At 45.0% G+C, this 13,723-nt stretch overlaps 1 long non-coding RNA gene across 1 annotated transcript; it reads left to right on the top strand.

Moving 5' to 3' along the window:
• Positions 1 to 360: 360 nt before the first annotated feature.
• Positions 361 to 13,325, top strand: LOC145360146 (uncharacterized). Its single transcript, XR_013889669.1, has 3 exons — positions 361 to 388; positions 2,301 to 2,415; positions 11,870 to 13,325. It is a non-coding gene; the product is annotated as an uncharacterized LOC145360146 (long non-coding RNA).
• Positions 13,326 to 13,723: the final 398 nt, after the last annotated feature.

Raw genomic sequence — 13,723 nt, forward strand, 5'->3', positions numbered from 1 at the left:
CTTTGCTGCCGGCAGTGTAGGTATCCTCCTGACTGCTTCTTTATTACTTGGCAGCTTTATGACATCTTTGGGCTGAGACTTTGGGCTACCAGTACATTAAAATCTAATCTGCACCAAGTTGAGAGCCTTGGTCACCTTCAAATTTGGCAAAGGCAAGATAGTAACAGGCAGGAGCCGTGCAACCTCGGACTGTTAACTCACCTCAGTGTAATTTTAACCATTACTGTGTATGCTGAGTGGGGCTGGGGTTAAAATGGGGGCCTGTGTGTTATTTGCTAACATAACTTTCATGTTAATAAACAGTGGAACAAAAATTGAATAAATCTAGTTAACAGCACTTATTCTATTTTTTTTATTGACAGATAACAGGCATGGAGAGGCTGAAATGGTAAATAATCATTTTAATATACATAATCGAGCATATAAAATCATTATATCTGCAAACCTTAAAGCTCAAAACATTGCAGAATCATATTCCAATATCATTTTAAAGTTAGCATTATATTAGTATTTTCTCCTGGAAAACTGTCCAAGATCTCGATTTCTGCTCTGTTTGTTTTGGTAACTTGCTTGGGGCTCCCTGGCTGCATGCACAGTGCTGGTATGCTGCTGCTCCCTAAACTGTGGAAATCTCTCTTGGCCAGTGTCAGAATTTCATGGCTTCTTTGCTTGCTCGTTTTTCCCTTGCCCAAAGACGGGTTTCACAAGTACGTTCAACCGGGAACCGGTGTCTGCGGTCGGGGTCTCGCTCGAACCTGTGGATGTTACTATTCAAAGATCCGTGCATCTCTTAGGCCCCTTAGTCTACATTCTCCCAAGCTAAGGCCAACTCTGTGGATTGTTTTTAAATCTAGATTTGGCTCGATCAAAAGTCTCCTTTGGGTTGCTAGATCATCTATGCCGTACACTTAAATGGTCTGTCAGCATTTCTGGTAATGCTGTGCCATATTTGCAATGTTCTGCCTGTTTTCTTAGTCACATCAGGAATTCTGTCACTGATTCCCCTGCAAATCTAGCAGTTGTATTGAACCTGTACCATTGCAAGATCGAGGAAGGTTTAGGATTGTAATGACTTGCCACCATTTCTACGAACTCTCCAAAGGTCCTGAACTTTGGCACGTCAGAGTTTTTATAATACTGAATGTTGCAGCCCCACACGCAGTCAACAGAATGATCTTTTGCGAAGTAGCTCCTTCTATTTCGTTTGCTCAAAAGAAGTACCTCATTTTCTCAGCATATTGTGGCCAGTCCACAATACTCACGTCGTATGGTTCCAACGTCCCAAAAAAATGTCATTGCAAAACTGAACAACACTGGCTTACCAAGATTTGATAAGCAGGGTTACCAGAATGTTCCTCTTATCTCATTGCCAATACAATAATTCCAGGAGTCAGCTGTAAAGGAACCATGCTTTTATTGCACAAAATGAAACTGAAAATAAACAATAACCACAAGCCTGTGGTGAACACACAGGTTCCAACTGGGACTAAAAGGTTAATGGGTCCTCTCAGGCTCTTGCTTTATACAGGGCTCGGTATATGAGCTCCACCTGGTTGGCTCATTACCAATCCCCAGGGAGCTCATATTCAACAAGCCCAACTTGGTCAATTAGTGATTCCCCATGCAGATCATGGGGGCCATTACAGTTATGGAGAAGAACAGTTTGAAATTGTTTCTGCTTTCCAGATTAAGAGGACTTGACTGTGCTAATGGAATGATAAATTTTGAAGTGCTGAAATCAAAATTGGCCATAAATAGTCAAGATAAACACTTGTCATGAACACTTTAGATTATGGGGAAAGATGTTAAGGGATTATCAGCTCTGGATATACAGGGAAAAGAGGATGAGTCAGGTGACATGGTTGCACAGTGGTTAGAACTGCTGCACCACAGCACCAGGAATCGGGTTCAATTCCCAGCTTGGTTCATGGTCTGTGGTGGAGTTTGTATGTTCTTTCTGTGTCTGCGTGCGTTTCCTCCGGCTGCTCCGGTTTCTTCCACAGTCCAAAAGACATGCTGGTTAAGCACATTGGCCAAAAAAATTCTCCCTCGGTGTACCCAAACAGGCGCCAGAGTGTGGTGACTAGTGTCAGAGGGATTGATCTCCCAGCTGGAAACATCAGAATTCTCAAGGTTACGTGTGGTGTTTCTAAACTAAGTAATAATTGATACAGAGCATAGAACAAATTTTCTGTTTCATTCAGTGTTACATTCAGAAAGTTAAACTTAGACAAGTGAACCATTAATTTCAAACTGTGACTTTCCACATTTGCAAGTTTAATAACATGTTTGCATGTTAGGGACAACCTGCCAGCCAGACTTTGCTGAAAAAGAGTGAGGAAACAGAAGATTCAAACAAGGACCAAACAACAGCATCCTCTGGACAAATTGTGACAGCACCTGCAGCATATTTTAGTAAGTACAACGCATTTCCCTTTAGAATTTATAGTGTATCATATTTTCCTCAGGCTCTCCCCTTGCTCTTTTCTCCCACAGTGATGCAGATTGGGTTACAGTTCCTCTGGTGTCTGTATCTTGCACAAATATCCATATTTTTACCCGCAAGTTGTTTAATTGGTGGAGGGGCAGTGATACCATAACAGGGAAGCCAGATGTGGATCAGATTGGTTGAGATAAGAAATGGTAAAGGTAGAGATCCTGTGGGAGTCAGACCCCAAACAGTTGATGCTATGACCATACGTACGAATTAGGAGCAGGAGTAGGCCACTCGGCCCTTCACTCCTGCTCAGCCATTCAATAAGATCATGGCTGATCTGATTGTAACCTCAACCTCACATTCCTGCTTATCCTCGATAAACTTTCACCCCCTTATCGAGGATCTGACTAGCTCTGTCTTAAACATGTATGAAGGGTGCAATCTTCCAAAAAATTCTGAAGGTGGAATTTTCTCAAAAAAATTCACACAGTCAATCAGGTGGGAAAATGGCAGGTTTTCTTGATGTTTTTTTCAACAAGGTAAGTATTGGGAGTTTACGGCACTCGTGCATAACAGGTCTGTCATGCAATTCTTGCCAGTAGGGGTGTGGAGCCTCAGCCAGCTGTTGAGCTCTAGTGGTGCCATTGCAGGTCCTAATCTCCCAGTATACAGCGTACTGAGACCCCCCTGGTCACACCCACACCCACACACCTCCCCCAACCATGGCCACAGGCATCTGCAGAGTTCTACCACCTCCTGCTTCCTATCACTGCTCCAGCTGATGAAACCACACACCCCGCAGAGTTCCCCCCTTCCCTCCCCTCCCCAGGCTCCGCTCTTTGACACTGCCAGGGTGGGTAATGCCAGAATACAGGCCTGCCCCCGACCACCCAGGAATCTCAATGTCTCTGCTCCCACCAGTGAGGCCATCACGTCTGGCCCCGTTGTTGGGGACCATCTGTGATTTTCACCAGTGAGGACCTCAGCAACCGAGGGGGGTCAACATTAGTGAGCCCAGACAATAGAGATCAGACTCATTAATCAAATCATTGAGATTGAAATCAGGTGCAAGGCTGATTTTGCTGGCAAAACCGTGCTGCTAAGATTGCAAAAGATGAGAAACTGTGCGTGAACCCGATTTTTTTTTTTTTTATTTCACCTCCTGCCCTATCTTACCGGCTTACAACACCGATCAACCGGCATGGTGAGCCGGTAAGATCGCACCCCAAGTGGCACAGAAGTCAGAAACCAGGTTTTCCAGTGAGCTGTTAGGGCTGGGGAGGTGGCAGAGCCTTTGCTCACCAGGGAAGCTGGGATCCAGTATCACTGGCATCCCAGTCACTCAGTGCACTGGGAGATATCCTGCCAATCCTCCCCCACAGACATTGACTCCAACAACCCCCGTCCCCCTTCCAATCATCACCGACAGTGTAACCCCTCAAGGCAACACAGTCGCAGGCATTGGGACCCTCCCAATGAGTCCCCTGTCACAATTCTCTCTGCAGCCTCCCCGCGTGCACCCCCTTTGCCAATTATTCACCTTTCACACCCCACCTTAACCCCCCCCCGCCCCCCAAATACCCTTGCAGAGGTCCATTATTGCCTTCCTCTGAAGTGCTCTCGTCTTCTGCAGAGCTCCCCACTTCCCTCACCTTCGGTTATCCCACCCCCACTCAGGCCCACCTTCTTGGCACAACTGGCACAGTTATGATGGTAAAAAGTCTGACAACACCAGGTTTTAGTCCAACCTATTTATTTGATAATATACTCACAAGCTTTCGGGGTTAGCCCCTTCGTCAGGTGAATGGAGAGTTCTGGCCTCAGACAGAGCATATAAAGCACAGACAGTTTAGAGATTACTGATTAAAATGCGAATCCTTACACCTAACCTGCTGTTCAAGACCTGAAGTGGCTGATAATGTGAGTGGAAGGAGCACTGATCACAGTTTAAAGAGATGTGTATTGACTCCAGACAGTACAGTAAGTGAGGTTTTGCAAACCCAGGCAAGTCACGGGGGTTACAGATAGTGCGACATGAACCCAAGATCCCTGTTGAGACCGTCCTCGTGTGCGGAACTTGGCTATCAGTCTCTGTTCAGCAACTCTGCGCTGTCGTGTGTCGTGAAGGCCGCCTTGGAGAATGCTTACCCGAAGGTCAGAGGCTGAATGCCCGTGACCACTGAAGTGTCCGCCAACAGGAAGGGAACAGTCTTGCCTGGTGACTGTCGAGCGATGTTCATTCATCCGTTGTCGTAGCGTCTGCATGGTCTCCCCAGACAAAGGAGGGGCCATTGTCATACTGAACAGAACGGATTACTGTAAAGAAGTGTACCGACAACTAAACAATGAGGAACACTACAGACAATTACCCACAGATCCGACCAAAGAACACACTCGACAACTCAACAATCTGATCAAGACCTTTGATCCGGACCTTCAGAGCACCCTCCGTGCTCTCATTCCACGTACTCCCCGCATTGGAGATCTCTACTGCCTCCCAAAGATACACAAGGCAAACACACCTGGCTGTCCCATCGTATCGGGCAATGGAACTCTGTGTGAGAACCTCTCCGGCTACGTCGAGGGCATCCTGAAACCCATTGTACAAAGAACCCCCAGCTTTTGTCGCGACACTACGGACTTCCTACTGAAACTCAGCACACACAGAGCAGTTGAACCAGGGACACTCCTTGTCACAATGGATGTCTCAGCGCTCTACACCAACATCCCCCACAACGATGGCATTGCTGCGACTGCCTCAGTACTCAATGCTGACAACTGCCAGTTTCCAGATGCAATTTTACAACTCATCCGCTTTATCCTGGACCACAATGTCTTCACCTTCAACAACCAGTTTTTCATCCAGACACATGGAACAGCCATGGGGACCAAATTTGCACCTCAATATGCCAACATCTTCATGCACAGGTTCGAACAAGACTTCTTCACTGCACAGAATCTTCAACCGATGCTGTACACTAGATACATCAATGACATTTTCTTCCTTTGGCCTCATGGTGAACAATCACTGAAACAACTATATGATGATATCAACAAATTCCACCCCACCATCAGACTCACCATGGACTATTCCCCAGAATCAGTTGCATTCTTGGACACACGCATCTCCATTAAGGACGGTCACCTCAGCACCTCACTGTACCGCAAGCCCACAGACAATCTCACAATGCTCCACTTCTCCAGTTTTCACCCTAAACATGTTAAAGAAGCCATTCCCTATGGACAAGCCCTCCGTATACACAGGATTTGCTCAGATGAGGAGGATCGTGACAGACACCTCCAGACCCTGAAAGATGCCCTCATAACAACAGGATATGGTGCTCGACTCATAGATCGGCAGTTCCGATGCACCACAGCGAAAAACCGCACCGATCTCCTCAGAAGGCAAACACAGGACACAGTGGACAGAGTACCCTTCGTCGTCCAGTACTTCCCCGGAGCGGAGAAGCTACGACATCTTCTCCGGAGTCTTCAACATATCATTGATGAAGACGAACATCTCGCCAGGGCTATCCCCACACCCCCACTTCTTGCTTTCAGACAACCACACAACCTCAAACAGACCATTGTTCGCAGCAAACTACCCAGCCTTCAGGAGAACAGTGACCACAATACCACACAACCCTGCCACAGCAACCTCTGCAAGACATGCCGGATCATCAACATGGATACCATCATCACACGTGAGAATACCATCCACCAGGTACATGGTAAATACTCTTGCAACTCGGCCAACATTGTCTACCTGATACGTTGCAAGAAAGGATGTCCCGAAGCATGCTTTTACTGTGCTTACGCCAGTCCAATGCCGGCATACCCACATCATGACAGTTATGATGCACAGTGGGCAGTGCCAGTGTGCCTGGTGAGTAGTTGCAGACAAACAATGCCTGATGGGCACTGCCCAACCATGCCTCCGAGCACCCAGGTGCTTCAGTGATATGGCAATGGCACCTGTCCCTGTTGAGACTACGAGTGATTCTATGAGGCAGGAAATGTCCAGGAGGCCCGATTTGCTGGTTTTTAAAACTTTCCCAATTCCCCCGTTCATCATTACTCTTCCCCACATTGTGGGGGCGATCTTACCATTGCACCATGAGCAAGGTGAGATGGTAAGACTGTGCGAGAGCCAAAAAATCGATTTCTCGCCTCTCACGACTTTAAGGGTCCCAGATATTTGTTGAGGTCAACCTTGAATCCATTTCCAGTGTGAGGCTGAATAAATTATTTAAATATATTTAAAACATATTTTACATTGATTTAATGAAGCAGGATGCTGTTGTCCAAACTCACTTGCCTCTGTGGCCTCCAACATGAACCAATCATGAAGACCTCACGGGTAGAACCGGAGACCATTGTACCCGCACCCCCTCCCCCCCCCCCCCCCCCCCCGCCGCCCGCAGGTCTGCAGCACGGGGGAGTGCCCCTTGGTCAGTGCCAGCCTGACACCCTGGCATGGGGAGGGTCGGGGGGTGGGGGGGGACACTGTCACTCTGCAATAGAATCGGTGGGGGAAGGGAGGGGGATGATCAAGGCTGGTATTGGAGGGGGTGTTGAGTGACTAATCGCTGGGGATGGGGGGGTGGGTCAGCGGCTGATCACGGACATGGGAAGTGAGGGAGAGGGCAACCGGTCTTGGCAGGTGGTAAGGATCGCAATAGGCTGCGGACTCCCACATAACTGGGATGGTGATGTTTGTGAGGCATGTGCTTTATGGGAGCTATGGAGGCAGGCTGGGAGCAGCAGAGGCTGCGTGAAAGGTCTCCGCTACTAGAGACCTGTGCATGTGCAATGATGCCCTCTGCTGCTCTCAGCCAACATTCAGGTGACTTCTGCCCCACTCCCCTCCCCCTACAGCGAGAAATCATTTCTGCTAATTTTTTCATGCACTCAGTGAACAGGATAGCAGCTTTGAACTTGCCCAAAGAACAGATCTGAACCTCTCCCATTTTCCTGCCCGTCCTGGACTTAGAATTTTTTGTTAAGATCAACCCCAGTAAGTTTTCTCTTTCAGTTTAATACAGCCCCACTTTTCCAAGTGCTGATCCCAGTACCCCATGAATCGAAACCCACTTCTTCCATACTAGACTTTGAGCCATTTATTCATCTCTCTAAGTTAATGTACCCTGTGCCAATTTGCAAGAGATTATAACCTTGGAGGATCAGTTGTTTAATTTCGTGCCGAGCTCCTCAAACTCTCCATCCAGAGAGATGGTGTCAAGTTTCTTCAGTGTTATTGGAGCTGCAGTCATCCAGGCAAGTGGAGAGGATTCTATCACACTCCTGACTTTTGCCTTGTTTTGCCTCGCTTGGGCGAGGCTCATAAAATCCCACCCGAGGCCAACAGAGAATACCATTCTGCGAGCCTCACCCACCCCGAGTCCGGGACAGGTGAGGTGGTAAAATTCCAGCCATAAGATCCAGAGTGGACTTGATAGGATTGATACACAGTGAATGTTTCCTCTTGTTGGGGAGACTAAAACGAAGGGACTGATTTGGAAAATGAAGAAAATGTCTCTGTTTAAGACTGAGATGATGGGAACATTTTCTCCCAAGTGGTCAGGATGCGGAATTTGTTTCCCCAGGAAATATGGAGGCTGTGTTTTTTTGAATTTATTTAAGGCAGAGTAGATGTTAAGCAAGGGAGTCAGGAGTTATGGAGGGGGTGAGACAGGAAGTAGACTGAGACCACAACCAGATCAGTTACAATCTTACTGAAAGCTGGAGCAGGTTTGAAGGGCCAAATGACCTACTCCAACTTCGATGTTCCTATGTTTGCCACCTCTGTGCACACTTCATTCCACGGTTAATGCATGGTGACAACAGAGGGAGAAATACTAAGGCCATTTGTAGATCCATTGTTGTCCCAGTTAAGATCAGCAAACATAGTACAGACGTTTTTTAATGTCATTCATTTCTCAAGAATTACAAAGGCAGTGTGTAGAGAGGACAAGGAAACCCTTAATCCATCTCCTTGTTTACTCCAAAAACCACTTCAGATTGAATCTAATTCATGGTCCCTACAAAAGAGCCATACTAGGTCCAAGCTGACAAGAACAGGCATTACCCCGATCTGACACTTGATCTTAGCCAAAAAGCCGAGAAGTACAGACACGTTGACCGGAATACTTTGGCCATTCACATCCAGCCAGCGAGAATGGAGAATTTTGCGCTCACCCTAATCTGTCTTCACTGCAGTGGGACTGGAGAATCCCAGGAGAGGTCAGAGAGTCTAGCCCATTGAATCTGGAAGTGTCTGGATCAACATGATTCAGTGCTAGAGCTTTCAGTGTGTTAACCCACCAAGCATCGTTTTTGACATCCTTTATGATTATGGTGTACAAGTAGTTTCATTTTCTGCAGATCAAACAGAAGAAACTTGCAATTGACTACCTTTGGTGGATCTTCTCAAAAATCCTTTTAGAATCAGGATGGTTACAGTGCAGAAGAAGGCCATTCAGCCCATATTCTCTATGCCGGCTCTCTGTAACTCATGATGCAGGATCCCTTGCCCATTGCCTAAACAACGTGGTATGTTAACGATGCACTGTTCCCTGAAAGTCAGAGTTGCATGCTTTAAAGAACAACCTGCAGGTTAATGTAAAAAGCTCTTAAGAAATATTTTGGCTCCACGGATTGTAACTACTTATGGACATACCGGGCGGAATTCTCTCAAAAAATTCGAATTCGTATGAAAACTGGAGTAATTCACACTTCTTTTCAGGGCAAGTTCAGAGAAGAATCTCCCACACTCTGTGCATTGCAGAGGCCACTAGGATGAATATCATTAAATTTCAGGGCCTCTTCCTGCTGGAGAGGCTGAAATCACTGTCTGTGCAGAGTCAGCATATTCTCCCCATGTCTGTGTGGGTTTCCTCCACATGCTCCAGTTTCCTTCCACAGTCTGAAAGACATGCTGGTTAGGTACATTGGCCATGCTAAAATTCTCCTTCCATACTTTACACTCCATTCCCCTTGCAACAAATGACGACATTCCATTTGCCTTCATAAACACTTGCTATCATTGTTGTGATTCATGTACCAGTTTACCCAGATTCTCCTGTGCCACAGAGTTTTTAAAACTTTCCTTCAGATTGGGTATCGCTGGTGAGGCTATGTTTTATTGCCCTTGAAGGGAGTGGCTTGCTCAGTCATTTCAGAGGACAATGAAGAGTCAACCAGTTATTGTGGATCTAGAGACACATATAGACCAGACCAAATAAAGATGGGAGTTCTCTTTTTAATTCCCAAAGCTTGTTGCTACCTCAAAGAACTCGAACACCATTTCCCTTTCACAAAACCATGTTGATTCTGCCTGATTATATTGTGATTCTATGGGGCCCCCACTGAAATAATGAAGTCTAGCATTTCCCCAGTGACGAATGTTAGACTAACTGGCCTGCAGTTTCCTGCTTTCTGTTGTTCTTCTTTTGGAATAAAGGAGTCACATTCACTATTTTACAATCTTATGAAACCTTTCCACAATCTTGGCAATTTTGGAAAATTGAAACCAATGCACCTACAACCTCAGCAGCCACTTTTTTTAACACTAGGATAAAGACCATCAGTCCCAGGGACTTGTCAATCTTTAGTTCTAACAATTTTCTCCATTCCCTTAGCGTGGTAATTGTAATCTTTAAGCTCCTCCCTCCCTTTCACCTCTTGATTTACAATTATTTCTGGGATGTTTTTTATGTTTTCTGCAATGAAGATAGGCACAAAACATCTGTTCAATGTATCCAGCATTTCCTCATTCCCATTGTTAATTCCCCAGACTCTCTCTGGAGAATCAACACTTATTACAGTTACTCATTTCCTTTCTAAATACTGGTAAACACTGACTGTTTTCTTATTTTTCCAACCAACTTAACTTGCATTACAATTTTTGCCTCAGTTCCTTTTGTCATTCCTGACTGTCTTATATTCTGTGCAATCTTCTGACCTGCCACTAATCTTCATTCCTTTTCTTTCAATTTTAAACTACCTTTAACTTGCTTTGTTCACCACAAATGACACGTTCTTTTCCTTTCCTTCTCATTGGAATGCATCTTTGCTAAGTGTTATAAAATGGCATCTCAAATATCTGCCACTGCATCTCTACTGATCTGTTCCTTAATCTGATTGTCAACTGGGAAATGTCCTTTAAGTTTAAAACACTAGTCTTAACCACTCTTCTCTCCTTCAAACTGATGAAACTCAATCATGTCCTGATCACTAATACCTGGAGGCTCTTTACCATGTGGTAATCTGTTTCATTGCACGTTAAGAAGTCTTACAACCCTGTTTACCCCAATCCAACACCGGCATCTCCACATCATTGCATGTTACCAGATCTAGAATAACGTGTTCTCTGGTGCCAGAATGTGCTGCTGTAAGAAACTGTCCCAAAAACATTTCAAGAATTCATCTTCCAGGCAACCTTAACCAGTCTGATTCATCCAATCTACATCTAAATTGAAATCACCCATGATTATTTCCCTACATTTCTCAGAAGCCCTCACTATTTCTTCCTGTAAACCACATTCTACATATAGTGAGGTTTAGACAAGCTGTAAACTACTCCCAGAAGTGAATTCTTACTGTAGCTATTTCCTAACTCTATTTAAACCAATTCTACATCTTGACCGTTAGAACTAAAGTCATCTTTCACTATTGTACTAACATCACCCTTAATTAACAGAGCTGCTTCACCACCTTTTCCCAGCTTCTTATCTCACCAGAATGCCATATATCTTTGAATGTCCCAGGCATCCCAGCCTTGGGCTCCTTGCAGCCACTTCTCCATAGTGCCTACACATATTTATTTCTACTTGAGCTGACAATTCTTCTGTTTTTTAACAGTTGCTATACGTGTTAATATAAGAACCTTTATTTCTGCCTTTTCACGACTTTTGCGACCTCTGGCTTTCTCTGCTGGCACAATCTGAAGAGTGAGTGTTTTGTTCTTTCCTGCCAAGCTGTCATTACCCTTATTATTTGCTTGCTTACCTGCCATGCCCTGTCCAGTTTACTTCTCACATCTTCCCTCACCTTATCCATGGCTCTCGCTCTTTACTTTATGGCCCTCTCTGCTGCCCTGGTAAACCCACCAGAACACTGGTCCTGGCAAATAATTAGATGTTAACGAGGTTTATTTTCAGATTCTGTTGACTCTGAAACTCAACAATTGTGAGTGACCAAACTGCTGTAATTCCAGGTGTGTGCGTGGATTATCACATGACCATTAACTCCATTGTATTACAGGACCTGCCCATTGCTTCATATCTGTGTAGTCACACACAAACTGGTTCAGTTCTGGTACTTAATTATTTTCCTGTTCTGTACGTACTGGTTTTTAGACTCTTTTAGTCGGTATTATCATTTCATAAAGTTAAACAGTAATTCTAAAGTGACATTTCTGTATTTTCTTAGGTGAAATTTCTGATTCAGGAATAGAGAGTCAAAGTTCATCTGGAATTACTTCACAACCTCACGAAGAGAAAACAGTTTTCAGGACTATATGATCACTTTGGCCGTTTGGTCTGGCTGTTTTATGCACTGCATTTGTCAGATCCACATTCACTTTAATACAGTCAGTGCAGGAAGTCAAGAGGATTGTCAAAAGAAATGAACAAGGAAGCACAGTGCAGCCTCTACAAATGGATACATCGCAACAGAAACTCATTAACAATAATCAATATCAGATCAATCGCATTGTAAAAGATACAAGCTGCATTTTGAAACCACGGACAGTCTCAAATTTTGAATTAAAGGCAGCAAGTTTGTTTCTACTTTTATAATGCCAGAGCTTGTTATAACCTTTCAAAATATTGAAAGTATGAGCTGTATGTAACTTTATTTCGTGCAACATGAATGACCACAAATCATTCATTACGAAATTTGCTGATGACACGAAGATGAGTGGAAAAGCAAATTGCGTGGAGGGTGTGGAAAGTCTGCAGAGGGATCTGGATAGGTTGAGCGTGTGGGTGAGGACCTGGCACCAGTAACCTGTACAGTTGCAGCAAGACCTCCCTGCTTTTATATTCTATCCCCCTCACTATAAAGGCCAGCATTCCATTGGCTTCTTGATCACCTGCTGCACCTGCAGATTGGGTTTTTGCGACTCATGCACAAGGATCCCCAGGTCCCTCTGCACCGTAGCATGCTGCAGCTTTTCACCCTTTAAATAGTAATCTCTCCTACTATTCACTTACTATTCTCCTACTATTGCACTTGCGCAAGGATATTTTGGCCTTGGAGAGAGTGCAGAGGAGGTTCACTAGGCTGATACCAGAGATGAGGGGGTTGGACTATGAAGAGAGACTAAATAGACTGGGTCTGTACTCGTTGGAGTTTAGAAGGATGAGGGGGGATCTTATAGAGATGTATAAGATAATGAAGGGGATGGATAGGGTAGAGGTAGAGAGATTCTTCCCGCTTAGAAAGGATAGCAGGACTAGAAGGCACAGCCTCAAGATAAGGGGGGGGCAGTTTAGATCAGAGTTAAGGAGGAACTTCTTCACTCAAAGGGTGGTGGATCTCTGGAATTCTCTGCCCGTTGAAGTGGTGGAGTCTACCTCGCTAAATATATGACATTTGGGGCATCACAGGGGTCAGTCAGTGCTGGGTGGAAGGATGAGCTGTGAGGAGATGCAGAGATGCTTCTGTGTGATCTGGACAATTTGAGTGGGCAAATGCATGGCAGATGCAGTATAATGTGAATAAATGTGAGGCTATTGTAATATAAACAGGGCCTAGTTTTAAGGCTGATAAAATTGGATATCCTAAATTAAAGAATTGGGCATATTAAAATCAAACAGTCAAACCTCAGACAGGCCAATTGTACAATACACAAACCTGTCTGGGTCTGATTCATCAATCACCCATCAAAGGTTGTTGCACCTGACTGATACTTAGCAGGAGTAACCTCACAAAACCAGCTTAAAGTCCAGCAGGTTTATTTGATAATAAACCCACAAGCTTTCAGGGATTGCCCCTTCGTGAACTCTCCACTCACCTGATGAAGGGGCAAACCCCGAAAGCTTGTGGATTTACTATCAAATAAACCTGTTGGACTTTAACCTGGTGTTGTGAGACTTCTTACTGTGTTTACCCCAGTCCAACGCTGGCATCTCCACATCATGACTTAGCAGGAGAACATTGCACCCCATTGAAATGCACCAGCCTATTGTTAGAAGCCCAGATTGGGCCAGACTTCCTGTCACTGCGAGTTCCTGCAGTTGGCTTAATTTGATAACAGGTTCATGTAAGCAACAGCACGGA

Source organism: Carcharhinus amblyrhynchos, chromosome 30 (genome assembly GCF_965287045.1).
Source record: "Carcharhinus amblyrhynchos chromosome 30, sCarAmb.v2.hapA, whole genome shotgun sequence".
NCBI lineage: Eukaryota > Metazoa > Chordata > Chondrichthyes > Carcharhiniformes > Carcharhinidae > Carcharhinus > Carcharhinus amblyrhynchos.